The sequence below is a fragment of the Falco punctatus genome (genome assembly GCF_963210335.1).
Source record: "Falco punctatus genome assembly, chromosome: 6".
NCBI lineage: Eukaryota > Metazoa > Chordata > Aves > Falconiformes > Falconidae > Falco > Falco punctatus.
In genome coordinates this window covers 85,006,646-85,032,674 of record NC_137585.1, presented here as the reverse complement: position 1 = coordinate 85,032,674, position 26,029 = coordinate 85,006,646, and the positions used below count along the sequence as shown (strand labels likewise).

General features: G+C 42.2%; 1 protein-coding gene across 3 annotated transcripts in view; it reads right to left on the bottom strand.

The window, feature by feature from the left end:
* Window positions 1-26,029, bottom strand: part of PLXNB2 (plexin B2) — a 267,859-nt gene that overhangs the window by 165,348 nt on the left and 76,482 nt on the right. For all 3 annotated transcript variants that reach the window (XM_080393894.1, XM_080393896.1, XM_080393895.1), the window contains exon 3: window positions 20,079-20,265. The gene's annotated coding sequence lies outside the window, so the exon portion shown is untranslated. The remainder of the gene's footprint in view (window positions 1-20,078; window positions 20,266-26,029) is intronic.

Below are 26,029 nucleotides of genomic sequence, written 5' to 3'. Positions count from 1 at the left end.
AGGAGCGTATATTCAAAGGTGCCCTTTCTGTTTCGAGCATTTTTGAGTACTCCTTTTTACCATGAGCATCTGGACTCTTCCTGCATAAATTTTAGCCATTTAATAGAAGATATAAAAATGTATAAACACTTGCATACATCTAAGGACTGCTCATAATGCTTTTACACGAGTTTTTTTTCATATCCAAAAAAGTGTTTTAAAGCATGATGTTTAATCTCTAATGTGGAGGGGCAGGGAGACAGAAGGAACCTCATTTCATGGCATAAGATTTAACCCCAGCATGCAGTTAAAAACATATAGAAGATGATAATTTATCTGAACACTTGCCTCCATTCCGAGGCTGTCTTCCAAAGCATCATTTCATTAATAGCTTATTCTGGAAAAAAATCACTGTTAAGTCTTAAAATAAAGCTGCAGGTTTTTTTGACATTAGCTTGCTCAGCTAACGAGCTAACATTCTCTTTCAATTAGTTCTCTAATTTGCCCAGGCAGTTAGCAGATATACACATCTTCATATTACCTGAGACGCCTTTCAAATTATTCCTGTGTATTTACACTATTTAAGCCCTTGCAAGCCAGTGACCTGAAGGTGTTTTCAACCACTTGTTGCCTTTTCATCTAGTTTAAATATAACCAGCTTTAAAAAAAAATACCCAACATACCCAACCTCCCACTTTAATAGATGCAGTTCTGAAGCTATCAAGGGCCATGATGAATTGTTATCAACAACAGGCTGATCTCTTCATATAAAAAAACAATGTAAGGTTGCTTTTACATCCATTACAGATGTGGCTACCGAACTGCAAAGAGAAAGGGACTGAAGTACAAGGAGAGCAAATATGACGTGAGAGCAGCAAACCCCTTAACCCCATGGGTGGCAGATAGACCAGGATCAGATAGAGAGGAAAATAAAAACAGAGAGAAAAGGGTGAGGGAGCAGGGCTGGGATGCAGAAGGGAGCCAGGGTAATGAGATCCTGCAGGAGGAGATTGCAATGAAGAGCCAGGCAAGGGGAAAGCCCCATCCCAGCAGCACCTGATGGTGCCATGCAGGCGCTCCTCCATGCCCAGTCACGGCTGGGCTCCTCTCCCCGTGTCTCCCTCTGTGTCCCCCCAGAGTGCAGAGGGTCCGTGGACAGTTGGGATTGTCCCTGGTCTGGCTCTTGTTCTGGTGGGTGGCTGGCACAGAGACCCCACCGGACCTGCTTTGCCCACACTGCATTCCCCACAGTGCCCCTTTCTCACCAGCCAGCTGCCTCCTCTGTGTATATATATATATATTTATTTTTTTTTACACCTGTGCAGTTGACTCAAAATACATTAATTTGGTGTTGAAGCAGGTTTCCCCTCCTCCAAAAGGGCTGTCCCACCCCAGGCCTGAGCATCCCCCCAGCTCCCTTGCTGTGCACAGACTGTTGACTCTACACTGACATTGTATCACACCTAGCAAGTTTAAAAAAAACCCATCTGTCCCTGAAGGGCTAGGTGATTTATGTGCATCAACAACCTTGGAAATACATTTTAAAAGCAAGCAAGATCCCACAGATGCCTAGAAGTCCTCGTGCCTCTCAGCCGTGCTCCAATTTTGGAGCTATGGAGCAAGTGTTCAGAGTTGCAGTCACCCACAGGAAACTTCACCCACATGCTCTCCCTGACAGACAAAACTGTAAAACTGACACCCCTATGCCAGTTGCATTTATCATCCACAACTGTGATGCCACAGCCTAAACTAATCATGCAGGAAGGCACTTACTCTGTAGCTTCAAAAGTCAGAGCAGGCTCCAATTTTAAAGAAAGCATTTTGATCATCATCACTTCCCTCTCCATCTAAGGCATCCTGAATGCACTTTAAAAACATCATCTCATTTAGCCCAGATCCCTTTGTACCTAACTTCTTAATAAATGTAAACCACACAGAACAAAGTCCCTGGTCTGTGCCCTAACTTTTCCGGCTGCTCCGGGTGCTCGGAGAGAAGCAGCAGATTTAAGGAGGTAGGAAACCAGAGCATGCTATTATGAGCAGGAACATACTGCACAACCTTATCAACTCCCATCTTCTAGGGATGGCTGCATAATATATTGCAGTTTAGGTTTTACTACTGGCAAACTAATGCACCTCAACCTGAAAACAGTTTCTCTCATTTGTACAGTACATTTACTTCATTATGTCAATTAAAATAATCCAGGTCTGTCAAGAACCTCACTCCAGTTGCTCATAAGCACAGTAAACCCACCGGTTTGGTACAGTTTTGGGAATGCCATTGTTAAGCTACTGACTGCTAACAGAAGCAACATAAAAAAAAGTATATCCCTTGCTAGTGGTAAAGGAGCAATATGAACACACCACCTTAAAGCAAAGCTTAAAATGTTAAATATATTCAGACTATCTATTGGGATCCAAAGATTTACTGGGGTTTTAAGAACCTTCTCCTGAGTAATCGCCTTTTCGGGCTGGAAAAGAGAGAGTCCTCTCGAAACAGAGATAACTTCTCTCAGTCACTTGTAACAAAGACATATGATTTGAAATGCTGAGCACCACCAGAAAGAAAAACAAGCCCAAGAAGAATAGCATCCGCTTATCATCAGAGGCCTAAAGATTTTCTGGGGCTTCACACTAACTCAGGCACAGTTTTATCCTTCTGCCTTTTGTTTGCTTCCCTGAGTTTCATTTTCCCTTTTCTCCTCCTGAACCATATTTCACCCTTTTATAACCATGCACAAGGTTGGCATCCTTTCTGCTCCTTGCTGGCTGAAGCAAACTGAGCAGCTGCCTCTGGGTAAAGATGAAAAGTAGCCCCAGCTTCTCCCACAACCATCCCCATTTTCTTTTCCTGTGCATGGAAACCCATTCATCAGCTCATGATAATGTGGTTTTACTTCTGTGGTGTGCAGTTGCTTCAGGGTTTGGGGTACAGTCCGTCAAGGGAGTTTATGCAGTAGTGTTTTCCATAAGCCTTGTTAACCTTTTTTTTTTTCTCTCCCTAAGCTTTCTTACCTTTTGCTGTGTAAGTAAATTCATAAACACATCAAAGATAAACAGACACTGCAGATACAAAAGTTGGTGTACCAGTAGCTATGCAGGAGAATATTACCCTCAGATGATTACTCTGATAAAACCGAATTGGTCTGCCCATTACAAGGATACATGTTTTGAATTACAAATTAAAAGACACAGAAAATGATTGATTTCTTGATATATGGAGGAGATATGAACAAGATGGTCTGCAGCTCCATGAAGAATTACTTTTCATGTAATTCTATATATTCTCCCTTGCTCTCATTTTCCAAACCCAAGCAAACAAAACAACAAGGACAGCTGAACTGAATTAGTGAGCATCCAAAAATATCCAGCCCATCTTTCTTAAACACACACAAGAATGTTTCTTGTTTGCCAAAAAAGCAGCAATATTTTTAATACTGCTACCCTCAAAGAAGCTGCCTCTTGGTTATCTGAATTACAAACTACTGTCTTAGGCAGATAAAACAAAGAAAATGTGAAAATACAACCGTGTATAGAAAGAGCAACATGGGGAATCGGTTAACCGCCATCTCTATGCTGTCCCACATCATGTTTTTACTAATTTTTATTCAAACCAATAGCCAACAGGATTTTGCCAAAGTAAAATCTCAGTGCTTAGCCTGGGGATTTTTATGTTTGTTTTACCTAAAATTTGATCTCTTATTTGCCAATCTGGAGTCACCTGCAAGATATTTTTACCTTCCAAGACTGAGCAGAAATTCTTCCATGGGATTAATGGCAGAGGAGACAACAATGGAAATTTTTTATTAACAGCACAAATGACAGGGGAAGCGTTGGGGGAAGCTATTCAGCTGACAGCTTGGAAGTGATATACCGTTTATATACTTTCCTTAGCACCCATTCCAGGTTTCACTGAAGCATAGCTTTTCTTCATTGTGGTAAAATTCATGCTGAGGAATGCAAGGGAAACAAAAAATCTGGAAGCATAGTCATGTTGGAATCCAGATGTTAACATCAGAAGAAATGATCTCGTGTGGTGTCAGGGTCTAGTGAAGACATATTTAAAACACTGGGCCTAGCCACTTCTGTACAACAAAAATGTAGCCAAGTCCCAGAAAACCTGCAGGAATCCTAACCACTGCAAACGATTCTTAGAGCCAGGACAGTGCGTGTTTAGGCCATATACTAAGTATTTACCGAGCAAAAAAACCACCTTTTCCATCAACGTCAAAGGGAGTTAGACATCATGTACGGGTGGTTTAAACTGGATGAAGTCCATGCATAAAGAAGGGAGAATTTTTTGGTTGGCCATGATCATGATACTTCCCTCTTGCAGGAGATTAAAATAGAACCTTCTAGACAAGTAAATACAACATGTTGCATTCAGAAATACCTTCTCATGGATAATACACACACACATGCAAATGAATTAAGCAAGAGACTTTGTTGTTTCTACACTGTGATCATTTCTGTTTTTAAATGCCTGGGCGGTGTTTGGAAACTATGGGCAAAAGGTAACTTGGTAGAGTGACAAATAGATTTGGACTTTGAGGTAGGGCAGGGCAGGGCATTAAAATCCGAGTAGTATCTTCTTATCATATAAATGTAGATAGGTTTTGAGAGGGAAGAAAACAACTACATTGGTGTGGGCTGAATTAAGGAAACATTTGTGTCTCTTTCAAAAATTCTTTTTAAACAAACAAAAAACCTCCAACTGTTGCATCTTCTTGTTATGTTCTGTTTCATTGCCCACCCAAACACACAGTTAAAAAACACACAGAAGCCATACAAAGCTCATTGGGTAAAGAGGCAGGAAAGGTGAAACAACATCTGGTGGTCAGAAGTCTCCCTTCCAACAAATTAGGCATTTTTATAGCTTTGAAGGACTCCTCACACTGATCCTGATGGCAGGGCTATTTGCCAAGCTTGAGGAAGGAAGACCACTGGACACCAGCACTTCAAGAGAACGGGACCATTGAGCAAGTTCAGAAACACTGCCCTGCACCTCCAGAGAAACAAGCTGGCTGGCTGGCTGGGAGCACCAGTATAGGAAAAGCTTCACAGTCTGATAAAAAGGCCGCAAGCAAGACAGACTAGTCTCAAATACAGGTACATAGCTCCCTTTTTGCTCTGCTTAAGTGCAAAATACAAATTTGTGAGTGAATTAGTGACAGCCTTTGGAAAGACTTTTCCATTCGCTCCAGCCAGCTGCTAAATGAGACTCTCAAGGGGAAAGTTGTACAGGTACAGACCCCATCAGACCTGTCGCCCCCTTCCAGGGCAGAGCCCTGTGGCTGTCACCCCACAACGTCCTGCCTTCAGGGATGCTGCATTGCAGGATGCAGAGGTGCCAAAACTTCTCACCTTATCCAGCATCCAGCAAGAGCCTGAGAGAAGGAAGGGATCCAGATGGTCCAGGAAACAGTTTCCTTTCAGAAGTGAAAAGCAACAGATCAAAGTTCACTTCTTCTGCTACTCTCTCCCCTGTATCAAAAAAATCTGCCTGCCATCATGAGTCAGAGCCCTTTAAATAATGTATTATAGGCCTATCACTTCGGAAAAGTGCATTCCAGTGCTAAATGAGTAAAGATATTAGCTTTATTTATTTTTATATATATAGTTGATGCATAATTAATTAAAATCAAACACATGCAATGCAGGTCTGGAAAGCTTCCATATGAAACAAAATTGAAAAGGCTAAGAGTATTTAGTTACGAAAGAAAATTAATGAAGTTCAATCATAAACAATATAAAGCCAAGCACATCAATTCACTTTGTGAAAATCCACAAACTAATAAAAGAAAATACATTTTGAAAAGAAAACACTGCACAAGGGACTGACTTTGTCATAAAGGCCAGTGAATCAACGTGATGGAGACAAAAACTGGACACTTAGTGGCTAGAAGAAAATCCCATACAATGATAGCAGGAATTAAACCACAAGCACCAACCTGGTTAGTGGGCTGAAACTCAGATGTCACTGGGGCTTTGGACAAGCTCTTTCTTCAAGGAGTAGCTGGAGTGGTACCATACTACCACTGCTCCCTGGCAGTTGCCACCCTGACCCAGTACAGCTGGGGTGGGAGCCACACAGAAGCCCTACACGTTACTTTTCCATGAGGTCATTTCTTTGCTCCATCAAAGTATCTCTTTTTACTGTAATTCTCCTTGAGCACTGTGGTTGGTAAGAGTTATCCAGGTCAGCTCACATCACTCTGGGTGGCAGCAGACCTGGCATTGAAGGGATGAGGATGGCTCAGCTATTCTGCCCAGCCAGCTCTGCCTGCCCATGCTGATGTCCCACAGCAGCTCAGGTTCATGGAGAGGACATGGGGGTTTAGCCTAACGCCTACATCACTCCCTAGCGCATTCTGCAGAATAGCATGTACTTTCATATAAAAAAAAAAAGTATGCAGTGCTGTGTGAGACTAAGCATAGGTGGACAACTGCACTGATATTGAGGGAAAAATCCTTTGTAATATATTACGGATACAGAAATTGTTACTGTCCTATACAGTTTCCATCCTTGCCTTCTGTGCAAAGCTTGAGAGCACCTCTAGGACAAACAACTTTTCAGAAGGCCACCCACAGACCTAAATACAACTCACAGAAGGCAGAAATCAAAATAATTTTGACCTTAAGTAGCACATCCTATTTTCTGCTTTATCACAAGTACAAAAATGTGAAATATAACATAGTCTCAAAAAGTCAGTCTAGACTGAGCTCCCCAAGCATAGCAGAGAAAAAGCTAATGTTAGAGAAGAATAACCTGTTTAATGTATGAATTTGGTAAAGCTTTCCCAGCACTACTGTGCAATACTTCTAAGGGAAGAGATACAAACAGGCTATTTTTGAAGTGCTTCACTAGATTCTGCTTCAGTCTGAGTCTTTAAACTTTAAAGCAGTTTTTTGTAGCCAAGCCTGCCCCCAAGAAAAAAAAAAACAAACCAGATGTGGGGGAAAGGGAGGGCTGGAGAGAGGACCTCACAGATCAACTTTGCCATGTGAACTGGAGGCACAAGCAAAATACTTTTTGGACCCTTTTTATTTATTTTTAAATGGCAACACAGTAGAAGAGATACAGGTCCTTGCTGAAACAGAAATGCTGAAGCCTATCTTTCCTAAAGTTCTGTAGCAACAGTGTGGAAATAGCTTTCGCAGTGAGCCAACTCTTTATCAGCCAAGAAAACCAGGCACTGGGAGAATGCAATTAATCTTTTCCAAGGTGAAGAGCTCAAGGGCTGTGGTGGATAACAGTCCAAAAGTGCCCATTTTTCCACTACCAATTACGAAGGAAGCCTAAATTTTTCAGTTTATGCTGCATTTGCATTTTCACCAAGAAACATTTCATTCCATTCATGAAGAAAAACAAGCAAAGCTCTTAGTGCTCCAAAACTGGAACATTCTTGTCAAAGAATTTAACACATTAGACTGGTAAGATTTAGGAGACTTGATGCAAACGAACGCAACTAGGCAGTGATGATGACAAAAGGGTAGCTTGACAGCTTATTGACTGAGAATGGCTTTCACATCAGGAAGAAAAGAATAAACATCATTTTTTGAGTGCCAGACATGAAACATGCAGTAATATAAGTAACTATACAGATGGCTGACTCTAGAGCAGACCTTATGGATAACTGCAGGGTAAGAAATATATTTTAAACAATATAATGCCTTTTAAACAATTTGCAGGCTAGTACTGCCGCATTCCGTATACCATACATAGAAAGAATTCAATTAGTCTTCTCCCAAACTGCGTATATTCCAAAGCCTAAAGTCAAAATTCAGCATGCTTGTCACCGGGAAGATGTAGGAACATAAACAATGAGCAGGGACATCAACAGAAGAATTAGGTTTATATTCTTATATTAAAAAACTATTTCCATTTTTTCATAGATATTCTGGCAAAAAAAGGATGGGGCTAACGATCCCTGGCACATGAAAATAGCCAATACTGTTACATTCTTAAAAGCCTGTAGGTCTGGAGTAACAGATTGAATACTGAGACTGTACCTGAGCTGCTATCAGGATACACAACTGCAACACAGGTGAGTACCCAACTCCAAGCAGTCTCGTTTAAAGCTCAGCTGAAGACTGGCTGCAGGGGAGCCAGAGCAGTGCAGCTGCAAAGCTTGCCCAACATTTACACTTACCCTAACAGCTTAGTTACTCCCACCCCGTGTTTCGGGGTACAGGTCCTTCTCTGGTGCTAGTGGGATCTCAACAGGTCCCCCAACTTTTTGAAGCGGCAGGCAGCATCCAGCTCCTCAGATCAATTAGCACACCATTTGTAAATCTTGTAATTTAAGTTCTTTATGGACTAGCAGGCTTGAGGTGGTGTTCTCAAAATCTCTCTTGGCGCAGTCCTATCCATCCCATACCTTATGGCAACATTTCCATTTCATATGAACACACATAGCCAGAGGTTTCTAAGGAAAAGGGAATGAGGGAATTTCACTCACCACTAAGAGTAACACAAATGCTATGGCAATGCTCAAAAATAGCAGGAGAATATGTAGAAGGGTGACAGAGGAACTGGTTACAGCTGGACAGGAGAGTTAAGAAAAGCAAACTGGCTTTCTGCATGATACATACTCAATCAGTCTGACACATCAGAAGACAACACTGTAACAGAAAGGCAGGAACAGTAAGAAGGTAGGAACAGGATAGATAAGAATTTAATAGAGCACTTCAGTAACATTTCTGCTGGGTAGGGCTTGACTGCATAAAACTTTCTGGAAACTATATTGTCTTAACACAAAACTGTTTTTTGTTTTTTAGGACAGAAAAGAGAATTATTTGAATTCCATTTGAAGATGCTGTGTGTCATACCATGTAATATGCTATAAGAGAAGCAGGGCTTACAAGAAGACAGAATCAATTCTGTCAAGCCAAATTACATCCTTAGGGAGGTAAGAAGCAGCTGGGCTCCAAGCCTTTTCAGAGGGACACGAATTTCTGCACTCTGAACTCAAAATCTTATCCTCGGTCTCTAAGCAGTTCCATCTGCCTCATGATCCTTAGATGATGGCCACTACCAGCACTATAACTTCTACAGACACTAGTCTCTGTTCAGGGCACTGAGGTATTCTTTGTCAATGTAGCATACCATGGGGAAAAAGTAAAATAATACTAATACTAGTAATAATAATAACACTCCAACTTAATTTCCACAAGGCCTCACCTTTCTTTGTATCACTGCAAAAATTATCTTTTCAAGGTGTTACAAAGGGATGCAAGGGATGCATAGTCCATTTAAAGGAGAACAAAACACACTGGAGGCCCGTGACCGAGGCTAAAATTAAACTAAGCGAAATCTAGAAGTGAATTAATATAAGCAGTTTTGACTCAAGACTCAAGGGACTGGAATAGCAAAGAAGGGAATTTTTCCTTTTATAGTTTGCTGCTACTTTTTGGCAATTATGAACAAAGAGCCATCCTTAAACAGAGCACTTGGAGAGCATCTTTAAGCAGGCTCTTTCATTCCTGTTTGGGAATCTGAACAATAGCAACCACAATAAAAGAAACTTCAAGTCACAATAAATACATTGTTCCCATTTAATTAATGTTTTCCCAATACAACTGGCGTGTAAGAGGTCAGAGAAAAAGAAAATTGTATACTATAGAGATCATGCTGTCAGGTAGCACATTAAAAATATTAAAAATGTTTTCTATGACTGTTCTGCAACAATAAAAAGTGTTTCTATAAATACATTAACAACAAAAGGAGGGCTAAGGAGAATCTTCAACCTTTACTGTATGTTGGGGGAAACACAGTGACAAAGGATGAGGAAAAGGCTGAGGTACTTAATGCCTTCCTTGCCTCAGTCTTTAATAGCAAGACCAGTTGTCCTCTGGGTACCCAGCCCCCTGAGCTGGTGAACAGGGATGAGGAGCAGAATGAAACCCTCCTAATCCACGGGGAAATGGTTAAAGACCTGCTACACCACTTAGACACACACAAGTCTATGGGCCCATAAGGGACCCACCCAAGGGTACTGAGGGAGCTCACGGATGCATTCCCCAGGCTACTTTCAATCATTTATCAGCGGTCATGGCTAACCAGGGAGGTCCCAGGAGCGGTTAGCAAATGTGACGCCCATCTACGAGAAGGGCCAGCAGGAGGATCCAGGGAAGAACAGGCCTGTCAGCCTGACCTTGGTGCTGGGGAAGTTTATGGAGCCAATCACCCTGAGTGCCATCACGTGGCATGTACAGGACAACCAGCCGATGAGGCCCAGTCAGCAGGGGTTCACGAAAGGCGGCCCTCCTTACTGAACCTCATCTCCTTCTAGGACAAGGTGACCCACTCGGTGGATGAGGGAAAGGCAGTGGATGTTGTCTACCTGGACTCTAGTAAAGTCTTTGACACCATTTCCCACAGCATTCTCCTGGAGAAGCTGGCCGTTATGGCTTGAAGAGGCATGTCCTCCCCTGGGTGAAAAACTGGCTGGCTGGCCGAGCCCGGAGAGTGGTGGTGAATGGAGTTACATCTGGCTGGTGGCCGGTCACAAGTGCCGTTCCCCAGGGCTCAGTGCTGGGGCCAGCCCTGTTTAATGCCTTTATCAAGGATCTGGATGAGGGGACCGAGGGCACCCTCAGTAAGTTTGCAGATGACACCAAGCTGGGCAGGGGCGTGTTGATGTGCTTGAGGGCAGGCAGGCTCTGCAGAGGGGTCTGGGCAGGCTGGGCCGATGGGCTGAGGCCAATTGTATGAGGCTCAACAAGGCTCAGTGCCGGGTCCTGCCCTTGGGTCACACCAGCCCCACGCAGCGCTACAGGCTGGGGCAGAGTGGCTGGAAAAAGGGAAAGGTGGCCTAGTGGAAAAGGTCCTGGAGGTGCTGGTTGACAGCCAGCTGAACATGAGCCAGCAGTGTGCCCAGGTGGCCAAGGCAGCCAACAGCATCCGGGCTTGTATCAGAAACAGCGTGGCCAGCAGGACCAGGGAAGTGATTGTCCCCCTGTACTGGTCACTGGTGAGGCTGCTCCTCGAATACTGTGTTCAGTTCTGGGCCTGTCAGTACAAGGAAGACGTTAAAGTGCTGCAGCGTGTCCAGAGAAGGGCAGCGAAGCTGGTGAAGACTCCAAAGTAGCCTGGAGAAAAGGAGAGTCAGGGGAGGCCTTACCACTTTCTACAACTACCTAAAAGGAGGCTGTAGCAGGGTAGGTGTCAGTCTCTTCACCCAAGTAACAAGTGATGGGACAAGAGGAAATGGCCTTGAGTTGTGCCAGGGAGGTTTAGATTGGATATTAGGAAAGATTTCTTCCCTGAAAGGGTTGTCAAGCATTGGAACAGGCTGCCCAGGGAACTGGTTTAGTCACCGTCCTTGGAGGTATTTAAGACATGTAGGCGTGGCACTAGGGACGTGGTTTAGTGGTGGACTTGGCAGTGCTGGGTTAACAGCTGGACTGGATGATCTTAAAGGTCTTTTTCAGCCTAAATGATTCCATGATTCTATACATCGAGATGGGACTAGCAGAACAGCACATGCACCAACCAGCTATTTGTAAGTGGGAAGCTGAACCCTGTAATCTCTTTATCATCATGTCAGTGAGTTAACGGTCACTACCATGAACAGATTCTTAATTCACCAAGCAAGTCAAGATGTCACTGATTCTCTTCATATGGTAATACTGATGCTTTACACCACAATTAAAATGAGTACAGATTTTTTAGCTTTACCTGAGCTTTGCTGCAACCTTTCAAATTGCAACCACCCTGAAGCCTTATTAGAGATACTCCTGTAAGACACTATTCTCCTTATGACCAAACATCTCTTTCTCTCACTCCCTCTCATCTAAATACAGGATAAAAGGCTTAGAGGAGGAACCTGTTAGCCGAGAAAACCCTTTCCTACATAGTGTAATGCTACTGTCCAGAGCAGAGCAACTGGAGCTTAACATGTGTTTTTGTTCAAGATTACCAAAACTCCAATGAATGTTGCTTTCCTTTTTCAGCACTAAAAATATTCTAACAAACATCCTCATGCCAGCAGTTACATACTTTCAAAAGAGCAAGCTCCCATTGGGCTTTGTTTGTTATCAGCAAAAAGTTATTTTGCAATCATTTGCCTTCCAGCTCCCCTCCCCCAAAGAGTAACCACCACCACTGACTTCTTCAGTTTTTGGAAATAATTTACTTTGTCCAAACAAACATAGAAATCAGTTTTCATTCAAATATGTGATGAACTCTAAAGCTGGACTTACAAAGCATTTTCTTTTTCAGGTTAAAGATATTCTTGTGTATTTAAATTGGATGGTAGTGGTGGTTTGGCTTGGTTTTCAAAGGATGCTTCTAATCCTACCACTAAATAAAAAAATAAAAAATAATCAAGAACTGGACTGCAGCTAAGTGTGAGAACATGTAAAACAGAACTGAGACCATGCAGGGCATTGTTGATTTTGGATCCTAAAAGGAATTTTATTAAAAGTTCAATGATCTTCAGAGGCTACTCCCTCAACCTCATGATTTTCTGTGTTATCTCAGGACACCTCACGTACAGCAAAATGAAAAAAAGAAATAACTAAGTCTCAAGTCAACTTCTGCAATAATCCCCATATAAGTGTTCCTATTTCTTCTTTTAAACTGACAAAATCCAGTGAACTGGGGAAGGGAGAGTGAGCACAGGGAAGGAACAGCTTCACCTCAGAGAAGTACTCCAAGCTCATATACACTTCACTGTAGTCCTTTCTTGGGACAGAAAACCCATTCACCAGTAAGTTTATTAAATATGGGTGTTGATGAAAGACTGTGAGAACACTGGAAAAAAAATGAAGTAGGCTGTGAGTGCTGCCAGCAGTCCCTGTTTGCACTGTTTTCTCCTCCTGAAGGAGTAGCCACTGAAGAGCAAAGTCACATACCGTAGGCTGTCCTTTATCAATATACATGAACATCTGTGTTGCATCTATCTGGGGCCAAAACAAACCTGTGACCAGCGGAGGAAGGCTCTTCACTACAGCACCATTTTCCACAGCCCTTCTTCTTTATGAAACCATATTTATTGGTATGAACCAAGGTACTGCCAGCTGGCAAGACACAAACATTAACAACCCATATGGTAATCTCCTACGCATAAAAGGGGAACTTGAAGCCAAGATTTTACAGTATGATTAATGATTTCTGGGTGCACAGTTCAAGTTACTCTGAAGAAATGCTGAGTTTGGCTTCTGGAAGAAAAAAATAATTAATAAAAAAAAATTATCAGGCTCCTTTAACAACTCTTAAGCTAAACCAGCTTTGGGTTGAGGTACCCAAATCACTGGTGGTTTTGGGATGGTTGCCACGAGGCCTTTGAGAAAGCTACCTTGGGAAATGAATGAAGCTGCAATACATCACATTTAAAACCTGGCGTTCTCACTTCACATTGCTCTTTGGTCTTTGCCCAGCCAGCCTTTGGGAGTGGGTTAAAGGTGCCTGTAGAGATAGAAAAATACAAAGGTCTTTCCAAGGGCCCAGGCAGGCAAGTGAGTTTCCATGAGGTAGGCAAGGGTATGAGCCCACAGGTGTACTACAACAGCCCCAGAGCATGCTCTTACCCTATGGTACACATGAGGTATCCTACCGGGAGCACACACATGGTGGGTGCCATCGCCATCCCTGCCGTAGCTCACCCCACAGCCCGCAGCCTGTGCTTGCACCCTCAGCACCCATGCAGCCATTGTCATGTGCTCTGGCATGTCCTTCTTTGGGGCTGAGAGGCTGACTGCCTGCCCTGCTGGTGCTCCATGCCCCATGGCAGGGCTGCCACAGTCACCTCACCCGAGAGGAGAGCTCGCCCCCTTGAAGGAGCGGGGTGGGCTTGGACTGTCTGTGCTGTGTGACATAAGACAGACATGGGCAGCTTAGTGCAGCTAATTTGTCATCAGTGACTGTGAGGATTGGGGTCCAAACCCACCCAACAGTGTTTGGTTTTGGCTAGGCCACTGCGTGGTTCTCATGCACCACTGATCATTTAAACATCAATCATTGTTCACTCCGTGCCACGACAGCTACAGCTTGGTCTTCACACAGGTCTTCTCTCCCTCTGCTCTCCATCTTTGCTCCCCAAACCCAAGACTGTGCTTTGGCCTCCTGCTTACCTTCAGAGCAGCTGCTCCTCTCTGAGCCATCAACCAGTGTGGATGGCCACCAGATGCATTATCTAAGCCAGCAGCCACCCTGGCTGGACTCATCGAATATGACAGCTGCCCTTCAGCAACAGTTCAGTGGTAGCCAAGTGCCCACTTGGCCACTGGGTTGACCTCCACTACCTTTGCTTCCCTGATGGACTGGGGCCCCTGAGAGAGCTGGTAAGCCCACCTTAGCTGTGCCTCTGGAATGGACAGGGATAAAGACCAGGTCCTTTTTCATACAACCCAACAGATAAATTGGCATAAAGGACAGAGGGAAAATCTAAACAGTGTTAAGAGTCTCTGTGCAAAGGCTGCTGAATCCCACTGAAAGATGATTTAAGGGAGCATATGACAGCTAGGAATAGTTGTCTCAGCCCACTGAACTTCAAGTCTCCCCCTCTTCTGACATCTAATACGCCACCCCCCAAATTGAGCTCTGTGTGTAGGGGCCATATGTGATAGCTATGCTGGTTAACCACTCCAGGGATATACCTGCACCAAAAAGATGCTGACAAGAAGCATGCAGGCCACCTGCTCTATCCTGGCACTGACTGAGTATCAGAAGGCAACAGAATAACATCTTTTTTTGTCTTAATATTTAACTGGTTTTAGACCTTTGACATGTTTACAGCTCAGCCTAAAACGCCTGATAGGCATCAGTTTGTGTACTAGGCACACTGGACCCATTCAGCAGAACCTAGTTTTACAAGTGAGATGAAGCTCAGCCTTCTTTCCACACTCACACAAGATATACATTCAGACTAAAAAAAAAAAAAAAAGAAGCAATGCTTCACATCATTTTGCTAACCAAAGATGCAAATCAAATGGCACTGGCAGGCTGTTCTCCTGCACTGGCAGGCTGTTCTTCCTCGGTTCTGTAAAGAGTTTCCATGCAGAAAACCTCTCATGTGCCTGCTGAATTCTTTCTTCCACAGCATTCTGTTAAAAGTTTCAATTTGGAAACAAAAGAAAAAAATGTAGTACTATTGTACTAGCTGTTTCCATGTTCTGGTCAAGCCCATCATAGCCACAATACCTGTAGTGCAACTATCCACCAAAGAGAAACCTAAACTCCATGGAACTACTGCTGCAGCGTTGAAGTGTGTAAGCTGCCAATGCATTCAGAAAGTTAATAGATTTGTTTATGGACTAGACAAGGCTTAATTAAACCAGGCAGCTCTGAAGAATAGTAAATCCTCTCTCCTCCTATCTTTCCCTCCCCCTCCTTTTTTTCCCCCTAAAGTATCTTTCTCCTAGTGGCTTTCCTCTTCCTAATAATCCCATCACAAATGACAGATATGTTATCAGTCATCACTGGGATTTGACACGTTCTTAATACCTGTCATGACAGCTCTGAAGTCTGCATGCTACCCCATTGTATTCCAAAGCATTTGCAGGAGGTAATGGACACATCAAATAGCAGTCAATGGCTCTGCTTTATTGGACTGCTGAAGGCTTGCAATATAGAAGTAGATGCTTAAAAAACCCTAATCCATAATTATTTGAAGGTACGCACAGAATAACTAAATATAAAACAGCACAAATGACTTTTGCACTCCTATGCCTGTGATCATCTTGGCCACATTTGTAGACTTTATTATTATATATTTATTGCTAAGAATGCTTTAATATTTAAGAAAAGGTACCAGTACTGGTAATAGTGAAGATCACCTTAATAATCCAAGGTCTTCATTGAAAGGTTCAAAGTATTATACCCAGGCTGGTAACACGGTATTGCTATGCCCATGCAGGGTCTCTGCTGGTTCCTTAGGTCTCTGCTTTACCTTAATAAAGAACCTGATGCAGAAGTGAGGTACAATTCAAGGCTAGAACCAGAGCTGAAATCAGAGGTGAACACCTGAATTGATATGAAGACAATGGGATTGTGAAGTGTGTCATTCACAGTAACTGTCAATACTTTAAAAGCAAAGACCAAATATGAGTGCAGTAGAACATGAGTTTGAAAAAAGAGTGTCTCCTTGACGGGGACACAAGGAAAAGACAGCAATAAGGACAAGGAACAGAAAGGTTTTGTATGAGTCCATTCCTAACTCCTGCTGATTTCTGTCGACTTCTTAATGCCGCTAGTTTTGTTTTCCTTTGTTTGGGCCCTGAAAAGAGCTGGGACAGATACAGCACTCCACAGAACAAATTCAGTACAGAACTCTCTAAACAGATGTATATTCTTTTAGTCAAATGCTAGTATTACTTCAGATTACTCTGGTCACCTGTGCGCATTAGTTTTCAGGCACAAAAATAAAATGATTTCTTACTGTAACATTTCTTTGGAGCCTTAAACTTGCAGAAGACTTCCAGCTTCGCTGAGCTATTGCAAAGCATTGTATAGCCAGTTTCTGTCAATGGCATATAAGCTGCATGACATATTAGTAAATGCAATAGCTTGTTGTTCTCAATGCATTGACAGTTTTGCACAAAAGGAGAAAAAACACCCCCAACAAAAACAAAAAACCCACACAGATTAGAGACAATGCAGCCCTGTGCATGCAAGTAACTTAAGGCCCTTTCAGCAAGGCAATAAAGCTAAGGCAGAATTGTGAGCTGGAGTCAAAAGGAAGTGTCCCATTGACATAATGAGCTTCAGAGAAGGTCTGGAGTGAAGATGACAGGCAAAACACATTCAGCCACCTAAGTGACTGCATGTCCTTTGGTTAAAATTTTTAACCAGTACTAAGGGTCTCAAGGGATTGTTTTAATCCACATGAAATTGATGAGAAAACAGGGCTCTTTTACAGTGCAGTTTTATTTAGGAGAAACGCAAGAGTAAGTCTTGCACTTGTAAAGCACTCAGGAACAAACTGATGGCATTTTTAGAGGGGGGGGATGTTGCTCTCAGAATGCAGCTTGATAATGCAGCAAGCTCTCTTCCAGGGATCTAAACCACTGCAATAACAGCACTGGTCAAGTATAAACTCACCCTGCTCGCTGAAGCACTTTCAGAAAAGCTAAAAGGCTACGTTTGTATCAGTAAGCTTCATACCACATCAGCTACTGCCTGTTCTTGAGCAGCCAACATAAAAACATACCACAAACGAACTTGGTATCGTATTTTCTGATCATGATCTTACGCCAGGGCCTGTACTGGATCAAACCTGTACTGCTGGCTGAACCTGGGTTGCACAGAGGCAAGATCATGGCAGCACAGCCTCACTGAGAAGTCTTCCCAGCAAGTATTCCCTCCTGGCTGCACTCCAAGGAGCATTACTGCTTCTCCTGCTGTCTACATTCCCAGTTATTCCTTTCATATACCCTCTCAGCTGTAAGTAAATCAACATGCCAATCCCTTGGGACACATGGCTTAGTTTATACTTAAGACTTGCCATTCTGGTTTGTGCTTTGGACATTGATTTCCATTGTCTCAGCTATCACTCAACAAAAGGGCATTTAATTGCTGTCTCATTTAGTCTGGGGGAGAGGGGGAGAACAACTTTTACCAGCCCTCTGATTGATGGCAGCCATTACACCTTCTAGCACAATACGGACTTATTAGAAGGGCGATTTACATGTGCAGAGTTCATTGCCACACAAGTGAATCAGACTTGCAGCTACGCTTACTTGAACAACTTTAGAAACAAAATCTTCACGTGAAATTAATTCGCAGAAATGCCACACTAGCCACCCATTTAAAAGGAAAACTTGGAAGATTAATGAAGTTTGAGCAAAGCTCCTAGAAAGAAAAGAAAGTTTAGTGGAGATCTTAGTTTTTGTTTCTCTTTTTGAACACTACCATGTAGGTGTTTTAATGGTTGTAAAAAAAAAAAAAACAACACACACATACAAAAAACCCCCTCAAACAACCAAAAAACCAACCCTGATTTATACTTATTTACACATATCTAACACCAGGAAACACTTCATATCTACTATGCATCGAAGTTCATAAATACATACTACAAAAGGTAATGCTGAAAATTCCATAAACTATTTTCCTCTCTTGTATGAGCATTTCTACTTTCTTTGTGATAGAGGAACAAACAAAATTAATACCCACAGTTAATATCCTCCAAGTTCTGCGCATCAATGAGCCACATACTCCAGTGTTCAAGCCAAACTGCTGACAGTGGATTTTTAGTACTTGGCTCATTTTATTAAAAAGCACAAGCACGCTAATCTTCCTTTCAAAGGAACAGAGCTCAAGAAACAACTACATCAGTGAAGGCTTCTTGATATATTACCTTTAATCAGTCCAGTTACGTGAAACTTGCATTAATTTCAGTAAAAGTTTGATGTAGCTTGATTCAACTTATCAAAACGTTTAATCATTGCAAAATCTAAGAACAGGCACCTCTTAAACATCAGACTTTCCAGACAGACACAGAAACAAGCTGAGGTACTGGGTATTATCAGACACACCTTTGTGCATTTTTTGGAAGATTCACCATGGGAGAGGCAGATCAAGGAAAGCCAACTTTCAGTGAGGCAACAATGTACAGTCAAACACGCAAGCACTCACGCTGCCTCAGGTGCGAAGTGCTAATCCTCGACGGGCAGAGGCTTTCTGAAACCATGTTAGCTATATCCACAAAAAAAGTGGTTCTAGCTATTTTCAGAACATATCCTGTGTTACTCACATAACTGGTTTAAAATTCCACAGCAGAATTACTCTGCTATTACTTGCTTTCAATGAGTCCACCTTTACTTTCACATCCCCCATAGGACCCACCTTTGCTCCTTAGTGATACTCATTTTCCCTGATGAGTATATCTGAATAAGCTTAAATAGTGGCTATTTTCATGCTTTTTCCTAATTTCAAAAAAATCTTGATTTTAGATACGTAAATGAATGTATGAAGGCAGAATGTGCTGTTTTGTTTTAGAACAGCTGTCTTCACTTTTATTCATTCTGCAGCTCACATGCATATAAAAATGTATTTTGACCCCTCCTTTTCCCATTAGTTTTTAAGGGGAATTAAAATGTAACACACAGAGGCATCCAAAAAAACCTCCCCAAAACCAACACCTAAACAAAAACGCTCCCAAACTGGCATGCAGCCAGATACTAGCTAAACGCTAGAATACACCTGTTTCCTTAACTTGCCTCTGTATATTTTATTTTCCTTTCCCACTGTTTAATTTCTCTTTGGTGTTGGACTGGAGACATATTTCTCTTGCTGGAAAGGCTAAGTGCTATCTTCCAAAAAGGACAGTCTATGGACAATTATTACCGATAGCTGAGATAAAGACAGCACAGGCAATCCCAGCGAAACGCCTTGCCTTCCCCTCCAGGCTCACGCCAGGCTGGAACCTGGCAGCTCCCAACAGCAGCACTTCCAGGAGCGTCGCCAGCACCAAGCAAGCTGCCAAAACAGTCTTAAACCACTTTGCAGCTAAAGAACAGACTCAGAGCCATGTCTGTGCCACCCTGTCAATCTTTGCTTCAGGACTCTTTGGCCACTTGAGGATAACGAAAATTCTTAGTTTGAAGGAGGTTTTACAAGCTGGTTTCGGAGAAGCCTGTCAAGTCAACATGTGCTAATCAATGTGAACAGGTCCTGATAAAGAAGTTGATCGAATCTCTCCGATCATCCTCAGAGACGCAGTCAAACACGTGCACCTTCAAGATACAGGTCAATCACACATCTGCTCAGCATTCCCCTGGGAGACTCAGAATGTAAGTGCAAAATTAGGGCAAGCACTAGCACAGCAGTAGGCTGGAGCATCTTGCTGGCAGAGACGCAAACCTGCTCTTCTACCCAGCACACCATCTATAAATAGGTTTATGAATACAAAACCTCTGCCAAGCTGTTCAGGTTTTTTTTTTTTTTATTTATTTATTTGCTAATTTTTAATGCCTCTTGAAAGACTGGCTCCTAGAAGTTTTGTCTCCATTAGTAGTAATAAACATTTATTATATGCTCCAGCAACATCTCAAAGTCTTGATGAATAGCAACAAATTTGTCTAGAAAAACAGAATATAATTTCCCATTTAAAAAACTCCAATGCATTATATAAAGGTAAAAGCGAGCTTACCTGAAAACAAAAATTTCACATGAGAAGTCTGCGTGCACACTGCGGCTTGGGAGAGAGAAACCAACTTCTGCTGGGACTTCAGGAGGAGATGAGGCAGTGTCAGTGTTTAGTCTTGTTCAGCTGTGCTCCAGCGGGTACCAGGCAAGCCCCAGAATGGAGCCCTGGGCTGTTCCCTTGCTCTTCTCACCTGGAACAACAGGACAGGCTCTCAGCATCCTCAGCACAGGACTGATGCAACATTTCACATTCGAGACCCAGCGATGGATGTTTACACTGTCTGACTGCTGGAGATTCAACACAGCCTTATAAAAGGGGAAACTAATTACAGCTGTCATTATCAATAAGCATGGTTCTCTGTTTTTCTTTACTACAGGTGCCCTCTCAACTTAAAAGGTCTTGCGGACACGCAAAACACTAGAAAGCTATTTACAAAGCATCCTAACTCTGCCTTGGAGGGACCACTTTTCTAGAAGATAATAGTAGACTCATAACAAGCTTACTCAAGCTCCATCTGTGGCAAGAGCACTTTATAGTAAGAATTGACTTTGAGCTGCCAGTGGTTGGGTGACCAAATCAACCAGTGCTAATTTCAAATAGAGGCATTAACCAAGGTCTTAAATTACCTTGTACTTTCACCTAGTACCATTCTCTTGCATCTCCTTTTTTCCCCTTTTCCTCCCAACCCTTACATAGTTCACCATCCATTTTCAAGGATGGATGCCTAAATGAAGCCATTTATTAAGGCTCAATTTTCAAAAGCAATGTCACCTTGCAGTTTCCCTTCAGAACTTTACTTCTAGGGGCATATTCTTAAAAAGCCTACATCTATACTTATTTCAACTTTCTGGGGGATAATTGAGTATGGCAAGTATGGTTTAGCCTGATAAAATTTTTATTTCCATCTAAAAATAAAAGGAAATGCATAGTAAAGAACTTCTTTCCTCAGCCTCCCTCTTCCCCCCCCCCCCCCCCCCCCCTTCTGAAAGGTGAAGACAAAGGAGACATATTACAATTCAATTTTTTCCCTTTCAAAAATCCCAGGAAACTCACCATCATACATTTAAGTTTTGAGCTATGTGGACTACTAAATACTTCATATGTTCCCAGCAACCTGATCTCACTGGCCCTGATCTGAGCAAGGTGTTGGGCTATATGACCTCCAGTGGTCCCTTCCAATGTAAGTTATCCTATGATTTATTCCAAAGGGAACAAAGACTTGTTTGTACCTCTCAGTAATACAACCCAACCCTTTTTTCATGTTTACCACCATTTTTACTGTATGCATGTTTTCCAACATGAAGTCTTTCAGTAGTTCAAATCTATAAGCATTTTACATATGAAAACTCTTTAACAGGTACTTTTAACCTTAAATTAACAGAAGCATCTTTTCACATGTCACAGATTGAAAGGATTTAACACAATTAGGTAAAATACCCTGGAAAGAAAACTAAGAGAATGCATCTTAAGTCCTCTGTTAGGTAATGCTAAGGAAGGGCTTGGCAGAAAAAAAGACCCTAAGCTGTTGGTATTTACTGTAGAGGAACCACCAGCTTTACAGTAATACATTTTCTACCTGTGATTCTGAAGTCAGGACACTATTTTTAAAATCAGCCTGAGCTTTTGTGTCACATGCAGCTGTCAGATCCATCTGCAGCAAAAGCAGTGGGACCCCTTGCATGCACACCTCTCCCTGCCACCACAGCCCTCCCAGTAATGCCTCCTTTCTCCACTAAGGGAAAAGGTCACACACAAGCCTCCATCTCTCTTGAAGCATCCCGCAGCCAGCTCCCAGCCCTGAGCTCTGGCTGCCTCCATCATGTCCATGAGCCGAAACTTTTAGCTGGCTGGCTGGCAGGTTTACTGACTTTTCAAAGAGTCTCTCTCAGAAGACAGACTTTCTTAGGATTTTTTCCCTCCAAAATCATTAAGCATATCTGTGTTTCTTGATTAATACTAAACCCAAGAAAAACTTCTGTAATGCAGAAAGATCTCTTTCTGTTTCTCTGTGTACTTCCTCTCATTAGAGAGAAATAGAGACATTATTTAATACATGAGATATCCAGGAATAAAGTGCAAGAATTCCAGTCCTAAAGCATCATAAAGACAGGATACTGAAAAAAAAAGTAAACATAGTTTTTAATCATTAAGGCGAAGGAACGCCATGTAAGGTTGGAAAGTTCTCCTCAAGTCCAAAATTTCTCTTGGTCTTCAAAGTCTAACACTCCCATCATCTCTGTCCTCCTCTGCCTTCTCTCTTCTCCAAGAACTGCAGATACCCTCTCTCCAAATCCCAACCAGCACATCGGCCATCACTCTATCACTGCTACTGCTGCAAGGGAACACAGAGGCAAGAAAGCGGTAATCCCCTCAGAAAACCACTCACATAGGTCTACGAAGCAAGGGGATACACACGTTCTTTCTTCCTTTGTTTTTCAAGAATCACAGGTACTGCTTTATTCTAATAAAACTATTTCAAATAAAGAGACAGTATCAGTTTTAGAGCTGAGCCTTAGCCTCAAACAGTCTAAAGAGACTGTTAGACACAGAGGACTTTTTTTTCCAATACCCCCATAGTTTACCTCAAAGCTTATTGTATTAAGTGGGAATAGTTGAGATGCAAAGTCAAATTTAAACACCCTGGGAATAGCTGTACTGATGCGCAGCTGGCAAGCAGGTCTGCTGCAAGGATGCGGTTCTGCACATGAAGTCCCACGAGAGTGGGATTCCTAATAATGTGTAGTAACCAAGGCATGGAATTGAAATTCGTTCACGAGTTAGCTTCCAGCAGCAGAGAGAGGAAGTTTTGTTCACTCCTCTAGAAGGAGGACAACCAACACGGTTCAAATCAAAGCCTGGATCCACAATCCTCTGTGCTTAATTAGGGGATCATGAAGAGCACAAAATGGCATTGGACACAAAAACCCGATCATTTTTCAAGTAAATTTAGTGAAGTGAGCACTGTTACATTTACAAGCTACTCTCCTCCATCCACCCTTTTTTCCTTGTTAATGATACAGAGTTGGCTGCAGATGCAACAAAACCTGTCAGCCAAATGCAGCGTGTCTTAAAGCAAATCTTGCCCATTATTCCAGCTGGCTAGATGAAGGTCGCTGACACTGCTAACACCTCTGACATTGTATAATCAATTGCCAGCATTTACAGAGGAGAAAATACTACTAGCTCTTTTCAATTAATTTTAAGCTAGCTCTCTCTGATAGCCAAAATGTGAAACATGAGGCAACCTAGCAAGCCAAATATTAGCAAGATTAGTTTCTGGCAGCCAATGCCATATTCTGTTTGTATATAAACAATTGTAGTTTATCCGCCTCTTTAAACTAACTGCAATATGAATCATCATAAGGACAGCAGCAGACAAAACAGCCGAATATTTGTAGCTGAAGAAAAAACTCATTTAATTCTCAAAGCAACTACGCACATCAGACTATCAGCAGGTTGCTAACACCAAAGAGCTATTTGAGAAATCTAGTATTTTGTGGAAGAGACTCTTAGAAGAGAGGCTGGCCTTTACCTGTCCCTTCAGTGCTGGTAAAGGATGACAAAGCTTTTCCCGTACGCTGCACGTTCATCCTGTGCCTGCTTTCATTTTCAGGACAGAAACAGTGAGTGCTGCCTTTTAAACTATCCTTGCATTGATTTTTAGCAAGCTGTTATATTCCACTGCTATGAGTGAGGATGGAGAGCTAAGGAAGAGATTTTCAAACAATACTTTGTAAACAGTCCACAAGTCCTGTCTGATTTATAAACTGCCAATGCACTGGATGAGTTCATGAGCTAGGAAGCCCTGGCTTTGACAGCACTGAGCGCTTACCTTATGGTTCAAAGCAATAATTTTGAATTAATACGGCGCCTCAGAGAACATGGGGATCTCCAACTGAAGGCCTCCTAAAGACCTGTATTTCTGTCAAAATTCTTGTTCTTGACAGTTCTTCTCATCCTCCAGCTCCTAATTCAAACAATCACTCAGTTCTTGCTTTTCATAGGAGCTGGTTGCTGTACAGTGTAATGTTTGTGTCAAAGAGAAATTTCAAAGGCATTCCAATTTCCACAAATAATTGTCATTAGGAGAACAAAAGAAAAAAAAGGATGTATTTTTGTAAGAAAAGAACCATTTCCTGATGTTTAGCATAGGCTGGATAACGGTCACGGGCAGCATCTTGGCTCAGCAGGCAAAACTAGTAGGTGGTAAATGAGAGTGCTGTGGAGGGGACAAATCTTCTTCCAGGGGGGAGAGGGGGCAGTGCCTGCTACAGGAGGCACCCTGACGGCAGGAGATTTATGCATCCACTCTTGTGTCAGTCTAGGAGGAGGGAATCATGCAGGGCCAGCTGCAGGGGTGTGCGCTGCTGTCGGGAAAAATTAGAAGTCTAGCAACGAACTATAAAGAAGGGAGAAATGACAGGGTGAATGAAAACCCCATGATAAACCCATTTAGGCTCTCTTCTCCCCAGGATGAAAGATGCAGTTTAATCTCTTTGGCATCCATCCTGACAGAGTACTGAAACAAATATGCCTAGATATGCACAGGCGCACGCCCCTAGAATGTGCAATGACAACGTCCACCAAAAGGTTCCCTAACTGCAAAGGATACTGAGCAAGAGTCCTTTTTCTGCACATTTAGCTAAGTTCTGGGGAAAGATCAGAGCACACCAAGATGCTTTTGATCAGAAGAAATCTCACCTTCTGCCAAATGCCGTCTTTGTGTAAATACCTTTGAAAGAAAGTTTTTCCCATTTGAATACCTCAGAGGAGTGGTGGGTGAAAGGGAGAGGAGTGAAGAGATGACCAGACTGTAAGACAGTGAAAAGCAACCGAACTAAGGCTCTAGTATTTCACTTATTTGACCAAAGAAGAACTTTCCAATTTCATGTGGCATTCCTTTGCCCAAGAGAATTTCTGGCTGTGTCAGGCAGGTCTGCATAACTTCTTGTCCTGTTTAAGGTAGAGGTATTTTTTTTTCTCCTTCATTAATACACTCACAGAAATGAAATATTCCAAATATTTTTTCATTGTGTTTGGTAATAAAAACAGAGTCAGGCTTTTGGGTCATACTGGTATTGGCTAGCAAGGGAATAGGGAAAGAGAGGGCAAGGAGTGCAGTGGTCTTTAATACACTCCCCAAAGCCCCTAGTTACAATTCTAGTCCTAAGCCTATGAGGGGAAATGTTTGGTAATTTTTCCTTTTGCTGGACCTGACCACTGTTAAAGTCTGGTGGAAACCCCTCCTGGAATGCTAACGCCTTGCAGAAAGCCAGATGGTATAAAATGGGAGCTGTTTGGAGGACACCTTCCTGGTGGAGAAGGGAGGGAGGAATGTACTCTGATACCTTATTACAAGTTACACATAAGGACCCATGGCAGTAGCCACATTTTTTACTCAGACAGAAGAAATACATTTTGCCCAGAATGCCAACATGGTAAATTATGCCACTGTATGTCCTTCAGCATAAGCTCTTCCAGATACAGTTTTATGAGAAAGTTTTGTTCATTTATGAGTGTGAGAATTAGCAAAAAAAAAACCCCAACAACAAACCACCACAAGACAATTCAATTGTAAAATTCTTCCTTTCCACTATACATACACATTCAGAAACATAGGAATTTATTTACTTTTCTTTAAAAATACTTAGGTATAATTTTATTATTTTTTGGCAGCCCTTTTATAAGTTTTCCTAGTGTCATCATCTATCAAGTGTAAAAAAGATGCTATCAGGTATCAGATTAAGACACCACTGACCATATTCATAAATACTTGATGTTATACAAGTGCTTACACCTGTACAGCGTGGCTTTAACAGCTTTAAAAAACCACAAACACTCAAAAATATAAAAAAACCACCCCAAACTGATAGTCTGGGAGCTTGAGACAGTGATTCACTAACACTGTGAAGGTGTAAATATGGTACTGAAGAATGTGGCCCTGTGATGAACTA